The 13,129-nt window shown below is 42.6% G+C and overlaps 1 protein-coding gene across 3 annotated transcripts in view; it reads right to left on the reverse strand.

The window, feature by feature from the left end:
• pacsin3 (protein kinase C and casein kinase substrate in neurons 3) overlaps nt 1-13,129 on the reverse strand; it is a 59,775-nt gene that overhangs the window by 35,928 nt on the left and 10,718 nt on the right. The window lies entirely within an intron of this gene.

The raw sequence follows: 13,129 nt of genomic DNA on the forward strand, positions 1-13,129 counted from the left end.
GCCTTTGCCTGCAGAGCAGACACCAAAACAATACAACACAATAAATAGGCTATTCTAAATACTTCCGTTCATGCTAACTGTCCAAAAAGTGTATCAGCTGATGGAGAAGTGGTAATGATTCATGTTACTGTAGTAGGAAGTCCAAAAGTCTGTTTGTTTCTCCCAGTCGTTTGCCAGCTTTCCAACACACACAAAAGTACTCACATGTTTTACTTACTTCTCACATGTTTTACTTACTTATGTAAAAGTATCAATACTGCAATGTAAAAATACTCTGTTAGGGTGCCCTCACACCAAAATACCTAGAGTGGAATCCGCCAATGCATTTCAATGAGAATGGAGCGGTTTTTTTTTCCAGTAGAGGATTTCTGCAAAAAAACGCTCCATTCTCATTGAAATGCATTGGTGGATTTTGGTGTGAGGGCACCCTTACAAGTAAAAATCTGGAATTCAAAATTTACTTGAGTAAAAGTACAAAGTATTGGTGTCAAAATGTACTTAAAAAGTACCAAAATTAAAAGTACTCATATTGGGCAGAATGATCCATTTCAAGTTTCCAAATGTATAGACATCTATAAGTGGTTAATGTATGTTTTGTGATAATATAATCAAAAACTAAAAAGTAACTAGTAACATTTTGAAATAAATGTAGTGAAGTAAAAGTATAATATTTGGATCTGAGATGTAGTGGAGTAGAAGTAAACATGGAAGGAAATTGGAAATACTCACTTAAAGTCCAAATAGCAAACAAAATGTACTGTACTTAAGTAAATGTACTTAGTTACTTTCCACCATTGCACACGGGTCAGAGACAAGACAAACAGCGCTGCACTGTCACACGCATCCTCTGCTCCATTACTAGAACAGGAATCCATGTCATCACGGCCTAGCCATACACAATGGCCTTCATTCATGTAACCAGACACACCAAATATTTGTACAGAGTCACTGATAATAACTCTCTTCATGACAAGCCAATAAAAACTATAACTGTAATTATAGACAGTATTAAGTACGTATTGCATGCTCTAGTCTTTATTCCTTTATACTCCAAGTATAGAGATAGTAAGGGAAAGTTAGCCTTGCCCTATTGCTAGACCAATCTGGGAACTAAATCTAAATCACTAGCTTTCTTCACAAATGTGTTCATAAAGGTGTCTACTATCACCTCTGAACTTTGTCAAACCCAACTCCCTTAGACATACTTTGTGGGAGCCAATCAAAGTTATTGGGTATCCCGAGGACCTGGGATTAAAGGGGGAATAAATATGAGTGTATGAGGTGTGTCATTTGGGTATTTTTGGGCTGCTGAATCCATTCCAACCATTAGTTTTCAGTTAAAATGGCCATGGCCATAACATAGGCCATACCTACTTGTGTGTGTCCATGAGACATATAATATTGACAAAAAAAAAAGGTTGGAGTAGGGTTTGAATTCATGAAAACTATTCAAGATCAGGTGGGTAAGCGCATATCCTGACACACAGGATAATATGATACAATCTGACAAGGAACACTCAAACACAGGGTTTAAAACATATGGACTAACAGGACACAGGTGAAATCGAATGACATGATTGGCTAAGCCTTAGCCAATTAGGCCTTTTTTATGGCCAATGAGTAATTTTGACTGATAACTAATGGTTGGAATGGATTCAGCAGCCCAACAATACCCTAATTACAAACCTCATACGTTCATATTGGCCATTTCTTATTTTTCCCCCTTTAATCCCAGGCCCTGGGTATCCCGATACCCCCAACTTTGATTGGCTTCCACAAAGTATGTCAAGGGAGTTGGGTTTGATAAAGTTCAGAGGTGATAGTAGTAGGGCTGTCACAATTATTACATAATCGTCTACTCGTGATTATTTGACATTATCGCAATTATTTAGTCATAATCGTCATAATCGTGAATGTTGAAAAATGTCCGAAATAGTGGAAATAGCAGATCCACAAGCTCACAACGCGTCGCATCGCGACGTGTTGTGAGCTTGTAGATCGGCTATTTCCACTATCAAATTTATTTTTTAACACTTTGTAAGCCACGGGGAGCCCCTTAATGTTAAAACCGTAGTATATCGCACATCCCAGCAAGGAGTCTCAGCCACGCCGTACTTTCCCGGACTTTGTCATTAAAACCGGAATAAATGATTTTGATCCGAAAATCGGTGATCGTCTAACCTTCCCTAGTCACCGCTCGTTCATCGGTGGCTCGTGGCTGCTCTGACATGAAACAGAAGTGACTCTCATGGCCTCTCCTTCTTCAGCCTTCCTTCCTCCCACCCACTTGTTGTTTGGACGTTAGCACTAGCAGAGCTGGAGTGCTAGGTGCTAGGCTATCCAAAGTGGACACATCGACTGTTCAGTCACTCCTGGACTATATGCATGGATCGTTATGCGCGCGGATCGCGCACGCGAAACGCACAGGGAGATCGATGCTCGGCCAAAACCACCACTTTATCCCAACGGAGATCGAGAAAATCACGGTGAGCTAATGACCTGGGGGGGGGAAAAAAAGAAAAAACAACGGCGCTGTCCAAGAAGGAGGGGCGGCGGGCTCATGTTTATAAACATAATATTATGTCTCAGATCACAATACAATAATAGAAATTTCACGGCTAATCTACCAACCACCATTCTATTTCGGACGGCAAAGGGTTAAGTAGTAAGTTGTCAAATATGTCAGTAATTTCTTTGTATATTTAGGTTATGTGTCATATCTACCATGTACAACTTCAAAGCCTAAAAGCCAAACAGAAATGTAATTATCAACGACAAAAACACAATTAAATCGTTAATCGCCAATTATTTGAGTGACAATTAATCGGCATGTAAAATGTCATATTGTGACAGCCCTAGATAGTAGACACCTTTATGAACACATTTGTGAAGAAAGCTAGTGATTTAGATTTAGTTCCCAGATCGGTCTGGCAATAGGATAACTTTCCCTAACTAAGAGGGAGAGAGAGACAGAGGGAAAGAGACAGACAGGCATAGAGAGACAAAGAGAGAGAGAGACAGAGACACAGAGTGAGAGAGAGAGAGAGAGAGAGAGAGAGAGAGACACACACACACAGAGAGTAATGAGTAGTGTCCCTTAAGGCCTGACCCACTGGCTGAATGGATTGCAGTTCCTTAACGTACATGAGCAGCCATCAACCAGATCCCTTCCGTCCTCCATAAACCAAGCTTGCCAGTGTAGCACGCACACAGATCTGAGTTGTCCTGTGATAGCGAATCAACTAAATTAGTTAACTGTGGATTGCAGTAATTAGTTAGGGCATAAAGCAGGGACACGCCAAGTGCAACTAGGTTAGCTTATCTGTGGGTACTTGCTAAAGGCCAAGCCAAACGGATGTAGCAGCTAAAGCCTACAGCCAGGGTGGAGGAACTGTGAGGAGTGCCAATAAGATACACTACCTGCCATGGGATCATTCAAAGCAGAACAGTGGTACTCGAAGTGGGGTTTGGGGACCCCCAGTGGTCCTTGAGGGGTTTCCAGGTTGTCCCCAGCTAAGTTGTTCATAGTTAGGACGGCTTAGGCTCACACAATTCAAACCCCTACAGTATCAAAGTTTTGCCACACTCAAATATTGAGCCTAAGCTGTAAATGGAGTCTTGGACCAAAGCTGTGTAAGCTGAAAGGAAATTCAACTTGGGACTCTGTTCACACATGCGCACGCACGCACATGAAAACAATTAAAGACAAAGGGGTAAAACATCCCGACTTGGTTCATCCTGGTGCCTCAGCCACTTTTTTTCTTTTAGTTTATGATGATGAATATTGTATTGCTCTTGCACTAGACTCAAGTATAGAACAATTTCTCAGAGCGGCTACCATAACTGCGGTGTCAAGCGACGCCTATGCGTGAGTGCGGGTGATTTCTTTTACACAGCAGCTACACGGCAACGCTATGGAAAAAGGTCTATAGACAACTAAAGGTAAATAATATATTTGATCCAATAAAGTAGATATGCCTGTAAAAGTAAACGTTATAAATTCATAGCCTCCTAAAGGACTGTCACTAGACACCCTATTTCCCAATTTATACTAGGTTGCCTGTCATGTCATACACTGAAAATAACAGATCTAAAAGCTTATGAGATGCGCTGTGACACAGGGTGATTTTGTAGATCGGCTATTTTGGACGCTGGTGCCCAACTAAGTATAAATACCCCTTAATTGGTACATTACCGTACAATGGCTTGACATAGCTGGCGGTGTGTCAATACGTGTGACCATAAAAAGATAATGGAAAGTGCTGGCCAATGACGCACTTTCTTCACTGTAATGCCAGTGAACTCCAGTTAACACTATTTCTCAGTTAGCACCATTTCTCAACGGGTTTCACACCATGCCTCAAATTGTAGCATGACCCCCCGTCATGCTTAGCCAACCCAATATTACTCTGGTAAAGTGTTTGTGTACTCCTGAGAGTGAAAGAACACCTCATGATTCACTTTTGAATCCCTTCCCTACTACCCACTGGTAAGACATTCTGTCTTAGAGTATGTTAGGCACACACTTTATGACTTTGTTGTTCTGGGAAATCTTGCATCTACATTTAACCTATCCTAACTATTAGGAGGACAGCTACACAGAGCAGCACCTGGGGCGTGACTAACTCCCCTTCTAAAAGGCCAGTACCATTCTCGTCTTTAGGTGTGGCAGCAAGCTGGAGCGTAGGCCTGTCACAATTATTACATAATCGACCAATTGCAATTATTTGACATAAATTAATCACAATTATTTTGTCATAATCGTCATAATCGTTTCCATGTTGAAAAATGGTCGTCATATATTTTCAAACATTTTCAAAGATAGTGGAAATAGCCGATCTACAAGCTCACAACGCATTGCATCATAATGTTCTTTTGTATAAAGTTGTCAAATATGTCAGTCATTTCTTTGTATATTTAGGCTATGTGTCATATCAGCCATGTGCAACTTCAAAGCCTAAAAGCCAAACAGAAATGTAATTGCCAACAACAAAAACACAATTCAATCGTCAATTGCAATTATTTGAGTGACAATTAATCGTCATGTAAAATGCCATAATGGTGACAGCCCTAGCCCTGAGGAAACCCACATGACAACACAGAAAGGCCCCATAAGGGTCATTCAACCCAGGACCTTCCTGCTGCCGAGCCAACAGTGATAATCACTGTGCCAGTAAACTACAGGGTTTCTCAACAACACATCCAGAAGTGGTCTATGATGACAGTGCTGGTTCTCAACCCTTTTCAAGGTCCATTATTCATTGGGCATTTGAGCCACGGACCGCCATTTGACCAGATTTAGCCTCTCAGACACAATAGGACAGGGTTCCCCATTTGCGGCCTGCAGGGGGCTACTATCAGGCCCCCACCAACCCCAGTAATCAGTAGTGCTTTGGGGGCCGGACGCGACCGGACGCCGTGTGGCCGGAAATATTTCCCCACATGCACGCGCACGGACGGCACCGAACGGTGCACGACCGTGTAAACGCGTGCATACCCCCCCGCGAGAGCCGCGACAACCCCCCACCCCGCGAATCCGCGATAACTACAAGCAAGGCAAACTTTGTTTCTCTATCCTACTGCAGCGCTGTATTTTCTAAATGAATTTAAAGAAGGTAGAACATAAAATCTTAAGTAACAATGCAAATGTAATTAAGACTAGAAAACTATTGTTTTCCCACCATTAGATCTGCTGACATGGCGCGTGCACGTGACGTCAATAAATGACCGTCCCCCCGGAAAGAAAAATCCCAAAGCACCACTGCCAGTAATAATGGTGGTATAAGAGCAGCAACAACACTAGTATATCGTCGTTGTCAGGTGGGAACCTCGTATGTCCAAATGTGTACGTTCTTTCGCAAAGTAAAGCCCTGCTTCATCATACAAGGCCGTCTCACAAAAGTAGTGAAAACAGCAGATCTACAAGCACACAACGCCTCGCGGTGCGAGGCGTTGTGTGCTTGTAGATCGGCTGTTTTCACTAGTTTAAATCATTTTTAAAATGATAAATGCAAAACGAACGGTTTTGGACATACAAGATTTTCACCCGACAACGACGATATCTGAACTGTCGCTGGAGTAGCAGGAACGCCACCTACGCCCGTTGCAATGTTGTGGCCCTCGGCTTGGTACCCTAGACATGATTCGGCCCTTGGGGAAAACGAATTGGGGAACCCTGCAATAGGATTTAGAATATTTAGTTTTCATTGGATAGATTTTGTCCACAATTCCATGCTGTACTGATGTGCTAGGAGAGATAACAGCAAATGTTTACCAAAATAACAATTCTTCTACGTTCTCTAACTGTGTAGAGTTCTAGTAAATTGAGTAATGCAGGTGTTTAACAATACTTTAACTCTTCAGTCTGTAAAATGAAACCAAATGGACCGGTTTCATTTCACACTCTCAAGAGTTAAAGATCTCTAGGGTCAATTTGGTTACCAACTCTCCATCATTTAGCTGGGGACCACCTGGAACCACCTCAAGGACCACTGGTGGTCCCCGGACTACTGGTTGAAAACCACTGGTCTATGAGATGTTCATTATAATTAAAGGAGCTATAGTCAACTTTTTCATTGTAGGGCCGACACTTTGTTTACATCCTAGTCTATAGACTAGAATGTAAACAAAGTGTCAATCTGACAATGGCGAAAATGATTATTTTATCATTATTTTACGTTTTTTTTGTGGTCATTTTTGAATAGAAACACATATATGGAGCTTATTTTTTTATAAAATATTTTTGAAACATTTTTATTTTAGCATCCGTTTTTCAAGAAAAAGTTGACTATAGCTCCTTTAAAGATATTGTGCCGTGATTCTTCCCCACTACAACATAATCATCAGGTATTACGATTATAGGCCTACTTGGAAGATTTTTTTCAAAAAAGTGTACAGAAAGAGTTACAATTGTATGTTTTTTTTGTTTGTTTTTTGGCCACACCCACCTGTTCATTACGTATGCCTGGTTTTCAGGTGGGTGGTGACCCAGCTGATGTTAGCCACACCCACATAATTATGTTGCTGTATGGTAAAAAGGGTAGGGGATGATTTTATGATGAGATTAAAGCGGTGCATGTATTTCAATTGGGGCTTTCAGCTTTCAGGAAATAACCAAAAATACACAGGGAAAACATATTTGCATATCACACCACACCTGTTATGTTTAATGAGGACACATGGAGAAATTGGTGTGAGCCTTATAGTTGCTACACCAAATTACATAGTACCAGGCACCTGGGATGTGCTTGAAGGTTTTATAGTTATTGACATGAAAACTGGACTGAAATGTTTTGGCCACAGTGTTGAAAATACATCTGCTCAGTGCTCAGGAGGCACCGTTTTTAACTCTTTCACTCCATTTCTTATTTGTAATTTATATTCTTGAAATGGGTGGTTTATCATAGCATCATATAGGCCTACCCCTATTTATGTTTTTTAAAGGGGGTACTTGGATTCAAAAATTAGGGAAAGGGGGTACTCAAGCCAAAAAAGATTGAGAAACACTGCCATAGACAGTAGACACGTACAAAACAGAAAAAGTACAAAAATATGGCACCAACTCTTTAAGATACAGTACTAATACACGATTAACAGCATGACAGAACAGCCAACGGAATTGGACGTATAGGCCTATCCGGGTATAGGGTTGGGGTACTTGCTACTGCAGTGCTGGCTAACAGTGGGCCTTGGCTGAGACCGTGGCGAGTATGTGTGTGTTGGGTCTGAGGGAGTGAGTCATCATAGCTGCAGTGACATTCCAAGACGATTAGCCATCCCTTTGCAACATAATATTACACCCATGCCCCTTCGGACAGCTCACAGACAAAGCTTGATATAAATGTAAAGGACAAAGTAGTGTACAATGAGTGAAATTAGAAAAACAATTGGAAGATCTTCTGTGTACAGTGTGTGTGTGTGTGTGTGTGTGTGTGTGTGTGTGTGTGTGTGTGTGTGTGTGTGTGTGTGTGTGTCAGAGGTGAGCAGAAAATATGCAAGCAACGAGGGCATCTGCCACCAGCGTGCTAGAACAGGAGCGGGTATGAGAAGCTCAATTCACTAAGACATGCTAATTACTGCTCCAACATCCCACATGACAGCATGGTCTGTGACTCTGTGTGCGCATGTGTGTGCGTGTGCGTGTGTGTGTGTGTGTGTGTGTGTGTGTGTGTGTGTGTGTGTGTGCGTGTGTGTGTGTGTGTGTGCGTGTGTGTAAAGTATGTGTGTGTGTCTTTGGAATATACAAACTGGACTGATGTGCTTCCATCAGTGTTAAGGCCCATCCATAAAAAAAACGCCGTTTTCGGTCAAAAGGTCCTTTTCTACCATAAAATGATATCCCTCAGGACTTCTGAAAAGCATTGGACCGAACGAGAGTTCGGAAATTTGCACGTCGGAAAACACAACTCACCGAACATTTCGGTCGAAGTATGGAGAGGCCTTTACTTTCCTATCTTTTGAACATGTGCCGAGAGACTGGCCATCAAAGTCAGCAAAGACATTGGACCCCCAGGGGTCCTTGAGGGAGTTCCTGGGGGTCCCCAGCTAAATGATGGTTAGGAACCAAATGGACCCTTATGGATCTGTAACTCTGAGAGTGTACAAATGGAACCAAATGGACAATTAACATCGATTTTACAATATAAATCGGGGTCCCAGAGATAGAAATGCCATTAAATGGGGGGTCCGTAGCCTAATGTGTGTTAAACTGGGGGTCCTTGAAATTAAAATGTTTGGGAATCACTGCTAGAGCCGTGATAATCTTCTCTTATGCGGGTCATATTTTCAAATGGGGGTCTGCAGGCTAAAAAGTGTAAATTTGGGGGTCCTTGACATGAAAAGGTTTTGAGATCCACAGAGCTAGGATATCAGACAGTGTGATGCCCAATGTTACTACTAGAAACAAGACAGCTAGCAAGTTCAATAATACACACATAACATACATTAGACACATGTATAGGCACATACTTATGATCTGGAGCAGCCACAATGTGTCTGTTGTGCATGTGAGCAGTACTATGTGACATGCGGTCAGACAGTGAGTGAGTGCGGCCGACAGCAGGATTAGGCTGATCATAACAGCAGACAGACAAAAAGACAGAGCTCGTTATTCCCTGGTCCAGGTCAGACGACAGACTTGAACTAGAAACTGTGCACCTAACACCTAACTAAAGGGCTTTGCACACAGACGTTTTTTCCAAGTGCAGATAGCTAGAGAACAAACACAAACGTTTCAGGCAAAAACACATTAATATAAAGGAATCACAATAAATAAAAACATGCCAGCGACCGGTTTTTCATAAAACCACTTATGAAGATGTAGTGTCAAACTTTTGGTGTGTACTTGGTTGCACATGAACTCTTTCCCGCCTAATTCAGTCACTGCTAATTCTCCCATGTGTATAAATCACTGTCACTACAGATCCCTACCATCTATCCTTGGGAGGGCGTGTGCAGACGACCACATCTCCTCTCACACACGTTACCTCCCCAGCTGCTTCTCTTCAGCTGACAGTAAGGAGTTTCACTGTGATGATGTAATGCGTGTGGAGGAGGAGGTCTCCCTCCCAGTTCATGCTCCTAATCGAACAGGGCAAAATCTGCCGGGCCGACGTCCCATTAATACGACTTAGGGTTAGGGTTAGGTTTAGGCATAGTTTTACTGAGGTTAGGGTTAGGTTTAGACATAGTTTTACTGAGGTTAGGGTTAAAGTTAGGTTTAGGCATAGTTTTACTGAGGTTAGGGTTAAGGTTAGGTTTAGGCATAGTTTTACTGAGGTTAGGGTTAGGTATCGTCGTACTAATTGGACCCCAGAACAATGGGACGCCGGAACAACGCTACGCACCCAATGAACAGGCTTCTTTAGGACTGGGCCGGGATTCTGGTTCATGTGCGTCTCTCCATAATCATGTTGGACAACATAATAAAATAATTATATAATTTACCCGATGTTCTTCAGACCCATCATTTGGTTCAAAAGGCACATTAGCACATAATATATGACTGTGAGTGGTGCACAGACAGCCAAGTTACAGCACAGAGTTCTTTTGCTGTCAAAAACTCTCTCCACGCAAGTGTTGACCACCCTGCATTAGGGCCCAGCGCTGGCTCGCTACGCCACTGATGCATCATCTCATCTTAGGATATCAAGTCCATCTGCCTACAACTACATGTACACAACTGGCCGAAATGTCATTGTAGGAACAGCAACATCCATGACAGTATGTGGACGATTTGAATACTTACCTGAACTGGGCTGAACCTTTTGTTAGCATGATGGCCTCCACCCAAACAAATGGTAAATGGTGCATTTATATAGCGCCTTTATCCAAGGCGCTTTACAGAGATTGTGCATTACATTCACCCATTCACACACACACACACACACACATGCATACACCGATGGTGGAGGAAACCATGCAAGGCTCACCGGGAGCAACTAGGGGTTCAGAGTCTTACTCAAGGAATCTTCAACACTAACTCTGGGGAAGCCTGGGATCGAACTGGGAACCTTTCGGGAACCCTCCGTGTTCTAATAGCGGTTTCTCTACCCCTGAGCCACTGCATTGTAGTAACACTAATACGCTCCTGGCTGCAAAAGTGACATTCAGTAAATGCTTTTATAATCACGTGCCCCCATTACTGACTTTTCACCCATTCTTTCTATTCCTACAATGATTTCTGTACATTGACAACTGAAATATTACGACAGGCCCTCATTTATCTCTATCTAGTGTAGAAAGCATGGCAGGTCCGACAGCAGGAATCGTTGAGTTCGGGTTCACGTGTGATTTATGAAACGGTCATATCATGCATCAGGCATTAACGAAACGGGTATTTCTTACATTGATGCTCCTACATATTATCATGCAAGCACCAGTTAAAGTTACTTTCCATCCCTCATATACTGTATGCACAGTGAACATCCCATAACCCACACACTGCACATCATTTTGGAGCTCATATCTTTGAACGGGTAAGGGCTAGTTACCTATTAATTACTATTAATTACGTCACACGCACGTCGCTTAACACCTACAGTCCTGGAGTTCGCAGACCACTGATATGAATTCCGGCTCCTTCCTATGTTAATGCAGGCTCGTGTGAGACTACATTTTTTGTAAAAGTTGATGAGCTGTGAACTTAAGGGTTGTTTTTAACCGATGCATATGCGTGCGCTCCTGCTCTAAAGGATTCGGGGGTGGTGCGTACGCGTGTGACACGGCCGACACAACACTGGTGGCGGCTCAAAATGCATTTGAATATCATGGCCTTGTTCCAGAGGCCTTGTCCCTCCAGAAATGAAGATACGCAGATTACAGCCTGGAACAGAAATTTCTCTGACGTGGAGATAAATATTTTAACGTTGCCAAGTCCAACTGTACCAGCTAAAAAAGTGTCAGAAGAAAAAACTAAAACGAACAGGTTCCGAGTTAGACAAAACACTGAAAAAAGAAAAGCTAAAAAAAAAAGAAAAGAAACAAAAAAATCAAAACCTGTTACTTTCCACAGAGCTTATTTTTGGCAATGTATCAAAATCAAGTGCACAAGTCCCATAGACCTGTCGAGGGAGCCAGAAATATGCTAACTTCCTCCTTCCAGCTACAGAAATACATCATCTCCTGACAGCTCCATTACATCATATATTAGACTTATTAACCCCTTACAAGCCTGTCTGCAGCCTGAGGTCCTCGGGATAGACGTTGCTGGTTGTTCCTGAGTCGAGGCTGAAGTCTAAATGAGAGTTTTATAAATTACTTGTATCAAAAGCACTTCTCTCAATGTTTTATTTTTCACTATTCTTTATTTCATACATACAGTCATGCATTTCATTTCCCATTCAGTGTGTTGATTTATTTTCTTCATTTTTATGAAAAGCACATTATTGCGACCGTAGGTCGCACTTACTACAGAAAGCTGCTCGAGGTGTCCGTCTGTCCGTCCGTCCGTCCGTCCGTCACACACGTCACACGTCACACTTTTGCCCTGCTCATATCTCCGCAACCGTTGCCCCGATCCATGCCAGATTTTGCACACACACTCCTTACCTGCCAAACTACAACCTCCAAGGACCCCCGGAGCTCCAGGGACCCCCAGCTCCCTCGGGGACCCCCAAGTGTAAAAAATGAGCACATGTGCAAAAATTACCAAATGACCACCCCAACGGGGCTGCTCACGGGGCATTCCCGGGGACCACCCACTCCTGGTGCTCCAGAACGGATGCAAAAGTGGTGGCGCCCCCAGTGGAGGACCCCCTGCCACTGCAGCTCACATAAAATGCCGTAACTCGGGCTAGGAGCGACCGGGAGAGCCGGGGCCGGTACCTATTCGTCCGCCTTGGCGGCGCGGAGACCCCACCCCTCATTTCTCACATGGCCCTCTAGCGCCACCATGAGGCCGATTCAGATTTTGCCCTAAAATCACGAAAATCACTACACAGTATGTCTACACTCATGTCATCAACATGGATCAGGAAGATTTTGGAAAAACACATTTTTGCTCTATTTGTGGAGATAAGTGACCTACGGTCGCTTATCTCCCGATTAGGGAGTCTTACTGGTTACCTTGTAAGTGCTTTACAAATTGTTTGTTTTTAATGACTATAGCCTTTTTTCACGCTTTCTTAATACATCATGCATCAGGTCACAAACATAACATAGCTGACAACAAATCCCCTCCCCAGCATGGCCCGTTAACTCAACCTCTGCCAAAAAAATACCCCTTTGTAGGGGTATGCCCGAGGAACCCGAAGATTTATTAAGCTTTAATTAAAACATGATAATTTATCGAAGCCGAACTAAAATAGGCCGGAACTAATGCTCCGGGATCGATCCGGGATGACTCACAACTTATTAACTGTCTATTTGAAAAACATGTATTTAAACTGGCAAACTACTTTGAGAAAGCTTGGGACTTGAGAAAAAAAGCATTGTACAACCAGTAGGGGTTAAGTTTGCTAAGCTCTGTTTTGCTTTATTTTTATTTATTTTTCCCCCCCCGCTGGTACCTATATTGTAGCCTATACTGGTAACGGATGTATATAAAAAAAAAAAAAAGAATGTATTTAAGAATATTGTAACCTTGTTTGAAAAGGTGTCATATAATCCCATGAGGGATGGGCCACGAGGT

This window comes from Nannobrachium achirus (assembly GCF_963921795.1).
Source record: "Nannobrachium achirus genome assembly, chromosome: 7".
Taxonomy (NCBI): domain Eukaryota; kingdom Metazoa; phylum Chordata; class Actinopteri; order Myctophiformes; family Myctophidae; genus Nannobrachium; species Nannobrachium achirus.